The 14,985-nt window shown below is 42.4% G+C and overlaps 1 long non-coding RNA gene across 1 annotated transcript in view; it reads left to right on the forward strand.

The window, feature by feature from the left end:
• Window positions 1-799: 799 nt before the first annotated feature.
• The window catches only part of LOC147135141 (uncharacterized), a 29,228-nt gene continuing 15,042 nt past the window's right edge, over window positions 800-14,985 (forward strand). Inside the window, exons 1-3 of the long non-coding RNA XR_015089908.1 lie at window positions 800-892; window positions 968-1,030; window positions 12,778-12,821. This is a non-coding gene — a long non-coding RNA (uncharacterized LOC147135141). The remainder of the gene's footprint in view (window positions 893-967; window positions 1,031-12,777; window positions 12,822-14,985) is intronic.

A 14,985-nucleotide genomic window follows, 5' to 3' on the forward strand; every position in this document is an offset into this window, starting at 1 on the left:
TGACTATAAGTGTACCGTTCCTGTGTTTCCCTCATTGTGCTCCTGTATTACTGCATTTTCCCAACTCTGTTGGAAAATGTTGGTTTTGAAACACCTTTTCATGTCTTATTTTATGTGATTTCTACCAGTTGCAAGTCCCAGGAGAGCTGGCCTTGGTAAATTTAAAAAAGAGCAATTTCACTGGGCCTTTGAAATGCTTAACTGTAATGTCAGTCCAGAGCTCTTTGAGATAGAAAGGAGAGGAAAATGTCAGAGGAGATTTCTATCAGACGAGCCAGTAAAAAGTGCCCTCTTGGTGGCCAGCTGGGTTTGCCAACGGGACAACTGCCCTTTTATTTCCTGCATTTTTAGCTTTTAGGCCAGGATTTAGACATTCCTTTTTAACATTCAACATGCTGTTTGTCATCATCATTTTTCTGTCCTCACATTCGTGGGTTAAAGCAAGCCAAGTTAGACTAGCAAAATATGTCTGTACTGTAGCAATCTGCATCATCTCTGGTAAGAATGATGTATTTACATGTTTTATTTTAATGTTTTTGTCATGCCATTACATAAATATTGATTCTGAACTGTGATGTACATTGTGTAGTTACACACTGTTGTATAGTGTTTTTATATTTCATTGATGATTTTTATAATTGTGGTGTGATGGCGGTGGCATTAAGTGGTGGATTAAGTCAGGTAAATCCCCACCGAAGGCCCAAGTACCAAATGCACAGAAAATAAAAATGTCTAAAAAGGCTGCTATGAGACCATTAACAAAAACAGCTGCTAGTGACATCAGCATCTTCCAGAGGGCAGGAATCATCACAATATTAAGGAAGACTATATTGGAAATGCGCATGCTGCATGCGCATAATGCATAGATAGATCCGAACACTAATTGAAAAAGGTAATTTGGCAGCTTGGTGAAAATCTAATCAATGACTTACAGTTTCACAGTGGCAGCTTCACAATTCTCTTGTAGTCTGGACGTATAGGGGCGAACATGACATGCTGCTGGGAGGGATGCTCATGGTCTCCAGTAAAAGTAAGTATATTTGGAGCTAGTGGCTTAAAAAGTCACAAGAGGGGTCTGAATAGTAGCTAAATGCAACAAAGACAGTAATTTGTCACGCTGACAAATTAGTCGAACATTCAGTTTCTTCTGGTCATTAGAAGCTAACACTGCTAACACTGTTAGCTAACACTATTGTGTGCTAATTTGAAGCGTTCATTAAAAAAAAAAAAAAACTTTCAACATGACAGTGCTTCAGCTGACACTTGAAAGCCATCAAGTGTAGAGGTATTTATTATGTAGATCAAAAATTCAGAAACACACTCTTAGAAAACTGAACTGGTTAGCTAGCTAGAGAGCTAGAGAGTTAATTTAATTGGAGACGTTAAATTACCCATAGGTGTGGATGTGAATATGTATGACTGTTAACGCTATGACTGGACAGTCCATGGTGTTCTCCTCCGCACCTTTTCAGTGTTCATGTCTTCAAGTGCTTAAATAACACTTGGATTTAATACTTTATAGAAATTTTTCAGTTACTGGTGATAAAGGGGTACAGTGCGGTGCACTGTTGCTTCACAGCAACCAGAGTAAGGAATTTACTCTACTGGTCCTGTTGACTCCTCTCTGCAGATTTTAATACACTGCCTGTGCTTTTGTGGTTTACTCCCACAGCACGTACACTCAGTTAAGACTCTCAAGTGCTCGTAGGTGTGAGTGAATGGGAGTGAAAATTAGTCTGAAATAGGCTGCATCTCATACATTCCTATACTGTAAATGATGTAACTTCTGAACCTCTGAAAATGGAGGAACTCATGGGAAAAATGGTTGCAATGACTATAGTTGTGGGGGTCTGGAGCCTGAAATACTTGCAGAAAATGACAAGTGGACTGTGGAGATGTAAACAGAATATGACTCAAATTTCACACCCCGATGATCAGGAAAGACATGGGAAACATGATCAAAATTGAATGCTCTTCCCACGCTGCAGACTCATCTGGTAAACCTTCTGTTTGCTCTTAAAATGCTTCAATAGCTTTTAATGCTCACAAGCAATTTCCCACAGATGACAATCGCGTTAAGATAAATTAAACTGCATTATCCCACATCCAATGAAGAGGCTTAATTGCTCAACAGATGGTTGCTTTATCCTTTGTAAATGTGAATTGTGTCTCTCTGGATCATCCACGTTTTCTCATTTTATTCACAAATGGATCCTACGTCCTTGGATCTAGTTAGAACCTGAAGGTTAACCAATAGCAATTATATTTTGTGGTGTAATTACATTCATAAGAAAACCAAATGAAGGTAAACATTTGCATTATTAAGAAGAAATACAGCCTAAAGATGAGGTTTTGTGTACGCGACATGAGTGTGTTGTGCCCTTCATTCTAGGGCAATTATGGTCAGCCTGATTAAGCACCAATTTTTCAAAATTGGACTGAGTGAAAAGACTCTTTAAAAAGACAGGAATGCTTAGTCAGAAGAAAGATACAGAAATATTGAACAATATTTTTAATTCACAATTTGCAGGTGTCTTAAAAACATCAGTTTACAGGTGTCTTAAAAACATGTCTGTGACATGCTTTGGTCAAAATACCGCAAGATCAATAATTCTAGCCCAGTTAATTCATTGTATTGCAAAGGGTAGACAGATTTAAGTAACGAATGCTGTACCGTCATTATTTGAATAGAACACAAATATTCTCAAATGGGATCCGACAGAGCGGATAATGCATACGATTTATGATATGGAAAGCTGTTAACAGGTATTCCTCCCGACTCAAGACTTATTCTTGTATTCTGGCATTTAATTAAACTACATGTAGGCCTGTTTTACTGCCACAGCCTAGTCATCCTGGAAGGGAGATACCCCGATCTGTGGTCCCTTCTTAAAGTTAAAAAAAATCACCCGATTGGTGTTTTGAGTTTTCCTTGCCCAGTTGGGGAGTTTAGATAAGGGGATGTCACAAGCAGATGGGCATTCCGTCCCAGTGACGGAATGGTCTGAATGGACGCCCATTTTTGTTATGTCCCTTTCCCGTTTTGTTTTCTCCTTCCAGCCGGAGTGGTGGGCAGTTCCTTCCAGTGGCACACCTGCCGCTCATTGCCTCCTTGCCTTTTGCAAGTGACTAGTTATTCACGTTTTCCTGGTTCTTGTATACCAGCGCTCTTAGTTGTACTTTGTCGGTCTTGCGAGTTTTTGTTTTTGTTGTTATAAATAAAAAAAATTGTCAAATTCCATCTTGAGTCCCTGCTTGTAGAGTCCTCATTGATTCCGGGTATTGGAATCTCAATAGAATAATCCTACCATGGACTCTGGGTATTCAGAACGGATTAAGAAGGCCCTGGCCACCCAAGGACAGCTGGTAGGTCGGCAGGAGACTGCGCTCGCGGATCTCTGCGACGGAGTCGCCATGCTGGTGTAACCGGTTCTCTGCGTTGTATTCTGTGTGATGGTCAAGTAGACTCAAACTGGGTCTCACACGGTGTTTTATTTGTTGACCTGTGTACATATAATGACACGTGAGACTGGTATACAACTCCTACAGCCCTGCTGGCTCCCCTCGTCCACATCGAGTACGAGAGTCAGGGAAAACAACAACAGCAAAATATGCAATAAAAAAAAACATATCTGTGTACATATAATGACATGTGAGACTGGTGTGCAACTCCTACAGCCCTGCTGGCTCCCCTGGAGATCACAACGCAGATAAGGTGCGCGCCAATCGGTGTTAGCAACATTAGCTAAGTCCGTCGACAGACAATGGCCCCAAATGTCTCCCCGCGACTACAACACATGCCCAAAATCACCCACAGTATCTCCATTAAAAGCACTAATAACCGCAGCACGCCCCGTTTGTCGGAACACCGAGTTCTACCACGTGAATTAGTGCAGCTATCGGGAGAGAGCGACGCATGTGTCTTACCTCGGCCACATGGAGTACGAGATAACAAGAGTGACCGGGCTCGCACACGCAGCGTGACGTCACGACGCGATCGCTCCCAGCAGCACGCAGACCAGCTTATGTCATTAATGTACAGGTATAAACAGTAACAAAATAAAGAAAATATACATTCAATCCCAACAGCAATACAAGTGTTTTGGTGAAATTAATAATATACTGTAACCTGTTACACTGGCTCCTTGTTTCGAGGAGTTAGGACTCGAGTAAAGCAGTTAAGCCCACAAGCTATGCTTGCTACTAGTTCCTCTACATCACATATGTCAAAGTCAAGGCCCGCGGGAAGGTTCTCTACAGCCCCTGGGATGATATTGCTTTATTATTAGATCTGGCCCGCAGACCGCAGCAAGCCGGTGTGGGTAGCAGATGTGATCGGGTTCTTCGCGCCTGCCGATGACGTCACGCTTTAAAATATATTGTAGCGTCTTCCAAGACACAGACACAGACGTTTAGTCTAATTATCACGTTTTCATTAGTCCAAATGGCTATTGTGGGCCGCAGCTGACGCCAATACAATACGACAACCGTTCAGTCAAAAAAGAGCAACGGCTTTCCTCTTCGTCCTCTGCTCGCATCCCCTCCTATCCAGCGAGGCGCACGATAAACAACACAACGGAAACAACACAACTTTGCAAGACACAAATTTGACCACAACACAGATAACCCAATTCGTTACACTATTTCTGTAACATATTTCTTTGCATCTATGTTTGCCACCCCCTGGCTGTTGTTATAACGAACATTACCGCTACTTTTGCGAGGCTAGTCCTTCGAGTGTCTACGTGCTGACTGAAGACTTCACGTCACTTTTCGTGGCTTTCAGAATCGGATTGTGGTGAAAAGTTATTCGGAGTAAAACACGCTTTATTAAGAAATACTTCATGTTAGAAATCTCACGTTTTATTATTAGTAATTGTTGGCATTTGATCAATTCATTGAGTTTCGATATAGTGCTGAGCTGTCCCACAATGTGAGCAGGCATGGAACGCTCCTCGGGCACTAAGTGTTGGATAGCGAGTGACATTTCTTTCCTTTTTCTTCCTGCGACACACTTGTAGTTTGTTCGTGCCAGCAAACTCAGTAGTTGCAGATTTTCTGTGTTTCACCACGTTTGTTGTTGTGTGTAAATGTTAAAAGGCGAGTTTAATAATTTAGGTTCGTGTCAGGTAACAGCTGTACATAATAGCCTGGATATATTCTTGTGAGTGATGTCACGTTGATGAACACTAGTTAGTTATTTCGGCTAGTATGCTAACTATGCTAGTGATGAAACGTGTGAATGTGTATTGTATGTATTGTTTGGCTAATTAATTTCTTAATACAGTGAATTGTAATGTTTAGGCATATTGTTAACAAATGGATATGCATTGGATGATGTTGCTAGGTTATTCGTTGTCTGTGTTGTTGCAGACCACAATAAATAGACGTGTCAAGTGGAATACGGGCCTGTCGTTTCTGACAGGAGCACCCACATTCATACCTTGCCACTCACAAATAGAGTTAGCTGGAGACATCAAACCAATCATATTCTCTCCACTTTACTTCACATTATGCACAGTTCATACAATCTTGCAGCCCGAGTCAACCAGAAAATTGTTTCCAGTTTGGCAGGAGAAATGCAAACGTTCCAGTGATCTTGTTTCACAAGACGGGCAGCGGCTTCTTTTCGGGTCATAAGCGGAAGTGTATGAGCTGCCTCGCAAAAGTAGCAGTAATGTACTTTATTTTATTTTTATTTAGTAACTCCGAACATAAAATCACAACAGCTCGGGGGGTGACAAACATAGACGCAAAGAAATATATTACAGAAATATAAATCGTGACATCATCAGAAGGCGCGAAGGACCCGATCCATTCTGGAAATTTAAAAAAATTTCAATGAACATTCTATCAGTCCGGCCCTCAGCTTGTCGCAAAATTTTTTATTTGGCCCTCTGTCCATTTGACTTTGACACCCCTGCTCTACATCCTCTTCCATGGTTAATCCACCCTTATTTTTGGGTCACGAACCGGCCTTACCTCACCCACCTCGTTATGGTGGGGAACCCGGGTTATGTGGCCAGCTTATTCACCATTGTAGTCTTATTTTTGACCAGCAGCCCCGAACCTACTCACATGATATCACTAAGGTAGTCTTTATGATTAGTCTTTTGACTGGCCAGGAAAGTTCTTGGGCTACGGCCATGAGTAACTCTCGACCCGAACTACGGTCTTCCTACCCCAAACTGTCATGTCCCTGTTGCGTGTAGTTTTTTTTTTTCCTCCTTCCAGCCGGAGTGGTGGGAGTTTCTCTCCAGCGGCACATCTGTCGCTCATTGCAGTCAGCCATTTATAAAAGGACTGCCAAGTTGTTTGCTTCTTGTCGGATTATTCCTCTGCTTGCTCTTGCCTTAGTCACAAGTATTGAATCTTCTAGACATCACTTCTTGTTCTTGCCTAGTATTTTTGCCACAGTTTCCACAGTGTTTTTTTTCCATCAATATTGAATGACTTTATCACCTTAGCGAAGCAGTTAGCCACCAAGTATGATGCTCTCAAGGCAGTTACATTTGTTGACAAATTTTGTTTTGAAGTCTGCATTGACTGCACAGAGCGGGCTCTCTAGTCTGGTGACCGATGGTCACTGTGCTGACAGCTAAATGCTATCTTGGTTGACACTTAAACAGTTGTAAACAATTCAATCCACTCATGATACTCTCAGCCGGTAAGTGAATGTGAATAGGAAATTAGCGAACTATCCATCCATCCATTATCTGTACCGCTTATCCTCACAAGGGTCGCGGGGCGTGCTGGAGCCTATCCCAGCTGTCTTTGGGCAGTAGGCGGGGGACACCCTGAATTGGTTGCCAGCCAATCGCAGGGCACACAGAGACAAACATCCGCACTCACAATCACACCTAGGGGCAATTTAGAGTATCCAATCAAATTAGCGAACTAATGAGCTTTAAATAATGTTTATGAATTATGAAACCTCTGCCGTTAGCCTCTCCCATGGCGTCATGCATGGATGCTTTTTTTGGGGGGGTCCTGAAAACGCTGAAGACTAATTTTTCTATGGCACAAAAATCAAATTATGACGCTGAAATATAATGAAAATAATAATAAAAGTAATATTAATAAATAATATATTTATCGGGCGGCACGGTGGCCGACTGGTTAGCACGTCCGCCTCACAGTTCAGAGGTCGTGGGTTCGATCCCGGCTCCGGCCTCCCTGTGTGGAGTTTGCATGTTCTCCCCGTGCCTGCGTGGGTTTTCTACGGGCACTCCGGTTTCCTCCCACATTCCAAAAACATGCATGGTAAGTTGATTGGATACTCTAAATTGCCCCTAGGTGTGATTGTGAGTGCGGATGTTTGTCTCGTGTGCCCTGCGATTGGCTGGCAACCAGTTCAGGGTGTCCCCCGCCTACTGCCCAAAGACAGCTGGGATAGGCTCCAGCACGCCCCGCGACCCTTGTGAGGAGAAGCGGTACAGATAATGGATGGATGGATGAATATATTTATCTGGTTTTAAATGATCAGGATACATAGTATACAGTTATTGATGAGTAAATTAATTAGTTATCTCTGGTCTCTCAAACAACGATGTACTTCCGAATTGGGCTCTCAGAATATCGCAAATAGACTCTTACTAAAAGTGTAACATGCAATTTGTCGTCCTGCAATGCACACTGAATTCCACTGCCCACAGCCAATACCGTTTAAACGACGTTACTGTTAAAGTCATTTCATTTCCTGTTTGGCTCTGCCTGAGTGGCTCCTGTCTTTGATGGGAACTACAGTATGTGGTGGCCATATTGGATTGGGCTTAGCAAGGCTTCGACAGCGTATCTAGTTTTGTCTTGATATTCAACTCAAGTGAAGTCACCTAAATAATAAAGAATGAAGCCACCTAAAAGCAGGGATGCAAGGTGTACTGAACTAAACAATTTATTAACAAAAACACTAGCAAGGGTACTAAGGAAAGCTCTAAGTAGACAATCAACAAAGTTCTAAAAAAAAACAAAAAAAAACTGAAAGTACCCTAAAGAAAAAAAAAAATCATTAGCAAACGTGTCATCTTCAACGCCACTTATCCTGTCCTGTACAGGGTCGCAGAGAGGTGCTGGAGCCTATCCCAGCTGACTTTGGGCGAAAGGCAGACTACACCCTGAACTGGTCGAGAGCCAGTCACAGGGCACACACAGACACCATCACTGACCAGTAACCGATCTCACATTGCCCGCACACAAGTCAGGCGAGTGTACCACAACACCATCAGTGACCCCACCAGCAAACATAGCGACAAGAAAACATGACATTGACAACGATATAACAAAGTGAAAGAAACCACGAAACTAAATACAAGCCAACTGACGAGACAACGATGAACATCTGGAAAAAAAAAACAGAGGCTGAGGGATGTGATTGGGAGACACAAAGGACCGGGTTGACGAGAACGGATGCAAACCGAAGATCCAACGAGAAAGACAGGACACAAGAAAACAAGCCATAACAAGAAAATATATATAATCCAGAAAAACATGACACATGGAGCCCGAGCCGTATGGATAAGTACAAATATGGTGGACTTATGGCTTCTCAACAAAATTACAGACAGGCTGCAGTGAGGCATTGGCTGGTCTTTTTGAAGCTCTCCACTGGTGGTCCTTGGCTCTTGGACAACTCGTTCGATTATTCTTTGCACTCCTCTGTCAGAAATCTTGTGAGGAGCACCTGATTGAAGCAAATTTATGGTGGTATGATTGGCTTTCCACTTACGTATTATGGCTCCAACTAAGCTCACTGGAACATTCAGAAGCATAGATATGCGCCTATAACCATTGTCACCTTTATGTTTTGCAACAATTGGTTTGCAATGGTTTTGCGACAGCTCTTTACTCTTACCCATTTTGAAATGTGCCTTTACTCACACCTTGGCAATAAGACCTTTTTGTAGGCCATCAATTAGGACTGAACCAACTGACTGTTATTCATTTGCACTGACAAGGGGCTGGGTTTCTGTTTGATTATTGATAAATTCTAGGTGTTGTCTTGGCTTTATATAGCTTTTTGCATCTCCCTTTCTTCATGTGTTCAATCCTTTTTCCCTGCGTCATTTCACATTATTACACACAACTTACCGGTATTTTTGGAGCATATTTGTTCTGCTTTCTTTGCATGAATGGATTACTTGGGTTGTTCCCGACACTTGGTGAAAATGTCATGTCAATAGCACCTTTGGGAATATGTCATGTCATGTCATTTTCCAAACCGCTTATCCTATACAGGGTCGCGGGGAGTTGCTGGAGCCTATCCCAGCCGTCAACGGGCGAAGGCAGACTACACCCCGGACTGGTCGCCAGCCAGTCGCAGGGCACCTTTAGGAATATATTTAGTGCTAAAAGTGGTGACCGTTAAATACTTATTTCAGCCGCTGTGTGTGTGTGTGTGTGTGGGGTGTGTGTGCGTATATATTAATACGTTTCGGTATGGCATGTTTGGTTCGGTCCACTTATTAGCGCGAGCTTACGCACGAGCGCTATTGACTGTTGCATGTGGGAGAGGAGAATGGCGGCACAACAGTGAGAGCCAGAAAAGAGCCAGAGCTCGAAGGTCCCCCCCGTACACTGCGGTCTCCTGTTTGGGAACATTCTGGCTGTCTTGTTAAAATCGCCGGTGGGGAAAGGTACGTGGTTATAAGTCCGAAAGTTGTGTGCCGACATTGCTACATGAGATGGGCGGCAGGTAGCACGTCTAACATGAACAGCATCATTCGACTGTGAATGTTTCTTAGACGAGGGAGCAAAAACGTCAAACTTAAATAGCGAGATTTATCATATTGTAGCGTCTTCCAGGAACAGACGTCAGACGTAGTTTAATTATCACGTTTTTATTAATCCAAGTACAACTCCTCGCGCTCTTCTTTCTCCGCTGCTCCACTCGCTTGCCGTACGATGCATTCACGAACCTCGGAAACATAACAACTCAGCAACACGCAAATCCGACCACAACACAGATAACCCAATTCGTTACAATATGCTTTTTGGATATTCAAAAATTTCAATGCCTAAAAAGTGTATACAATTTCATAAGGATTTTTGAAAGTTACTGTATTTTTTTTCATTATATAAATAGTTTTAATATAGTTAGCAATAACTGTAACTGTTATTGAATGTATTTTTTTTCATCACAAAAAGTGTATATATGTACTGTAATGACAACTTGTCTTTAACTTGAATACTTAGATGTGTCATAGGCTGTTGCTGCTCAGTGTTTAAAGATTTCAGATTTTGATTTAGATGTGCTACCTGCCGCCCATCTAATTTTTATACCCCTTATCCTGTTTAGGGACACGGGGAGCCTACCCCGGCTGGCTTCCTCGAAAAGGCAGACCACACCCTGCACTGGTTGCCAGTCAGTCAACAGGGCACATACTGTGTGTACTGTAGAGACTCACATTCACACCGTTACTGAACCCATGCTGCGTGCACCAAAGTCAAGTAAATGCACTACTTCACCATAAATGACTACAAAAGTCAAAATGGATCATTCATCAGTCATTCGGACTATCTTGAATCATGTAATAAGTTTAACCTCAAGCGTCCTTTCTGAAATGAATGCACTGCAGACCTTCTGCATTGTTTCTTAGTTTCAAAAACAATTATTTGTTGTTCATTCCTGAGTGCAAAATATCTAAGTAGGGACTGCATCCCAATAAGTCTGCTAGTGAGTTTGCTTTAGGTGAAACAGGACATATCAGTAACCGAAGTACAGTTTTTGTATTCGTGTGTAGTTTCTTGCATGTGAGCCTCTGTCGGAGGTGGGTGCTGCGCTGCGAATTGCATCTGTTCCTAATTACAGAGTGCTAATGAAAGCCTGTACTCCTCGTGGGTCCTAGTGGGACACTTCTCCTCTGCCTCATGTAAGAGGTGATGTCACACACAAGTCCAAAACTAACTGAAATACACACTAATGAAGACAGAGATAGGAAAGTGATGGGCAGCAGTCGATGGTGGGATCATAGAACGACAGCTGCTCTACACTGCAGTCCTCATGTTGACATTGCATAGTTCCCTCTTTAAAGTCCCAACAGGCATCTGGCAGTTCTGCTTTAATTATGCTACAGATTAGGCCTCAACGTGCACTTTGAGTCTATGAGATATTCATTTACACACACGGTTTGCGGCTGTGAATATTGTTTTAACATAATGGACCAAACAAAGGATTCCTGCCCTGGGCAAATTTGGAGTCCTTGTGAATTTGCACTGAATTAGTTTAATAATTTATTAGATTCATTTCTGGATAGAAATAACAGAAAATGTGTTAGAAATAGTAAAAAGTAATTGCTACTTGAATATATTTTTGTTTACCGTTTTGAGAAGTAGCTTACAACACAGGTGTCAAACCGAAGGCCCGAGGACTAGATCCGGCCCGTCACATTGTTTTATGTGGCCCACGAAAACAAATCAGTGTGTCAACTTCCATGATCCTTGCTAAAATCTGTATCAAACCTTCGAATTGTCATGTGTGATAAATGATAACATTGAGATTTTGCAGGATTTCTGTTACCCTTTTTATAGTTACTTGAACAATAATTTAACAAACTATTAACCCTGACTTCTGATTCAAAACTAGTAATCCATTAATTTGTTGTGTATGTGTAATAATATGATGAGACGATTAAACATTAATTTGTTTTCTCTGTCATACTGGCCCTCTGAGGGAAGCGGTAACTACAAAGTGGCCTGTGACAAAAATGACTTGGACACCCCTGGCCTACAATGATTTGCAACATGGATTTTAAAGAAAAAAATGGAAGATTTGTTATCAATTATAAATGTAAGAGGCTTATACTGGATATGCTTAAACCAGCCCTTCTCAAATGGGAGGACGGGTCACCCTGGGTACCACGGGTGCGGTGTGATGCCAGTGGGGGGACGCGTGTGAGTTTTTTTTTTTATGTAGTTGAATAAAGTGTAATTGCATATTTGCTACAGTAGGTGGCAGTGGCGCTTTCAAAGTCAGTGCGCAGGGAGTATAAACAATGTTAACAAAAAGTTATTCATCAGATTTATATTTCTTTTTTTGTGTTTGTTTTTTCTTTAATGTTAATAAGGTTACAATGCTATGCAGATGTGTCCTTACGATTTCATAGGCAAATGATAGTATTTATAGTTGCCACAACTTGCCAGTGATGGGAATTACGTCTAACCGACGGACCTGTTTGTTCATGACCGACGTCCGCTTTGCAGGCGATAATAGACGGGAAACTTAAAAAAAAAAAGATGGCCAAAGCATAGGGGGAAGTGCGTTTTTGTCCGTCTATGTAATCGTCTTATCGCCTATAACCTGACAGATGATTATTGTTTTGTTTGCTGCTTGATTCGTATATTTTACATCAGGCTTGTTTTTGGTCAACTAATGGGTCCTGATTTACATCAGGCATGTTGTTGGACAGCTAAGAGGTCCTAAAAGGGGATGTATAGCGTGCCGCACAAGTGCTATTTTTAGACCGCGTGACGTCACATCGTGAACTGGAAGAGGGTCAACAATGAAGCGCGCTTGCAGACGACTCCTGTTAGTGCTGTTTATCTCAGAAAAAAAACATGCCGAGTAAACACCGCTGCTCTGGAACTGGCAGAAACGACTCCAGATCCTACGACCGTCCACATATGAAGGATGCATTCTTTATTTGTTTCCCAAAACCAAAAACTAAAGGATAAATGTGAATAATTGGTCATCTTGTGCGGATGCCCAAAAGACCAGTTTAATGCCAGCAAGGTTTAAGCCTTTTACCTTCACATGAAGTAAACATTTCATTGGTCCCACAGATGACAATCCCGATCCCTTGCCAGCCACTGCCTACATCGAAGAGGTAAGCCATTTCCATCATTTTGTTTCTTTTTTGCTTGAAATTTGGCAATATTCCGACCGACTGATGACAATGAATGACAAAGAAAAATGTTAAAATGTCTCTGTCGCTGTTTCGATCTGTCTTATCAGCCGCCTGTTTTCTTTTGCCTCACACATCAAAGTGAGATGTATGAAAAGTTCTCATTAGGGGTTAGTAAGTTTGTAAAGAATTTTGTTTTTTTGTTGAAGATTGAACGTATTATCAGGCGCAAGAGAAAAACACCAACACTGAGGCTATTCGCAAGCACTTCAGCAATATAGGAGGAGGGAGAAGTTGGTCGACGAAAACTCTAACGGAAGTGCGTTTAAAATAATAAACGAACTGACCAACAGGTGATTACTCTCTTGGTCCGGTTTGACAAATAGATGGATAGATTGATGTTGGAAGGGTAGTCCCTAGGCTGCAAATGGATGGCACTTGACGGCCCAGCAAGTTTTAGTAAAATGCCCACCTCTGATAGTTGCAATGGAGAGTTGCGATGGCGCAACATAGTTTCTTCTTCCGGAGTGGGGGTGGGCGGAGGGCATAATAATTGAGAAGCACTGGCTTAAAAACAGGTGTTTGTTCAAATAAAACAGTGACAATACTGTTGCAAATACTTTTACTTTTGGCATCTTATTATTTATTGCTAAATGGACCATTGGCCAAATGGAAATTCATTTTAACTCAAAATATAGCAAGGGTATTAAAAATGTTAGACTGGGTCCATATATTTGCTCACAAATGACGTTTTATGTTGCCTCAAATGTCCTACAGGATATTAGCATTCTGTATGCATTAAAAAAATACATGTATTAGTCAGAGCTGCGCACTTGCCCCTTTTTTGCCGGTCCGACCGCAACCCTCCACCCTTGACCTGGGTTTCCGGCCGTGATCACCTGCAATATTCATAAACATTGTCGGCCCCCGCCCCATACCCCGCCCCCGCAACCCAAAAAAAAAAAAAAAAAAATCCGTCTGTGGGAGAGATGCTTTTTAAAGGTCATTAGCTAGCTAATTTACAGTTCGAACCCACTGTGGAGACGCTTCAAATGGGCCAGCAGTACTTTACTACTTACCCAACTGCGTGTGCTTACTTGCATTGCGAGCCTTGGAGTGGGATTTGTCGTATTGTATAATTATTTAGGTCCAACAGATGGCCAGAGGTCGCAGTCAACAAGTTACTTATTTATTTTCCACACTTCCCCTCCTTCACCTTCAAAATAAAAGCGTACCAGAAAACGTTCCAAGTCGGGGGGCGTCGCTTCAAAAAGACAGCGACAACAATAGATATTGTGCCTGCTACAACCATAAAGGGACCGAGATGACTAGACGATGCATTTAATTTTATTGCGAAAACGATCTGGAAGGAGGTGCTAAGGGGGAACGTGGGTGAGTTGCTTCTTGACATGACACCCACGCCGCTGCCAAACTAGTTGCTTTGCAGCAGCAGCAACGAGCTGCGTGGTGCATCCTTCTCCGGTTGGTAAACTGTATGTCATCGCAACATGTGACATAATGGACTGATCAGAGCAGCAACAATTCCTGATGTGCGCACGGCATGTGTTGCAGACCTGTCGCCAACAGCACAATGCGTCGGTCATGTGAATCAATGCGGCAGTTGTCTGTGTAAGAAGAGACGTGAGACAGCAACGTGCGTTCAAGCGTGTTTGTATTTCCTTATTGTCACATCACGTAACCCGTGCCTCCCACCTGCAACTGGTGCATACCATTACAAGAGGGGGCGGGGGGGCAATACCACAATCCCTATAACAGCAGTTTTCGCTCGCGCCGACGAGGGGGTAGGAAGAAGCCTAATAAGAAGCCTTTCACCGAGTAGGCTGAGATGAAATCTGACCGCCTCGCGAGCACTTCACACGCATGAGGGCCGATTAGTGGGCCGGACTAAAATCAACTTCAGGCCATGCTTAGCCCAGCCATTTTTTAAAATTTGTCATCCCGCCCCCCCTCTACCCCAAAAATGGGCATCCGTTTGGGCCGGCCCAGGGACGGACTGCCCAGCTCTGGTATTAGTGTATACTAATCTTTGCTGTAATTGCCTTTGACACTGTGTATTGTAAAGATAAGGTAATTTATGAAGCCGACCTGCACATTAGTCATAGTCATCTCTCAATTTAGTAGAATT

This window comes from Filicampus tigris, chromosome 15, assembly GCF_054856515.1.
Source record: "Filicampus tigris isolate MCC_2025a chromosome 15, RoL_Ftig_1.0, whole genome shotgun sequence".
In the NCBI taxonomy this organism is placed as follows: Eukaryota; Metazoa; Chordata; class Actinopteri; order Syngnathiformes; family Syngnathidae; genus Filicampus; species Filicampus tigris.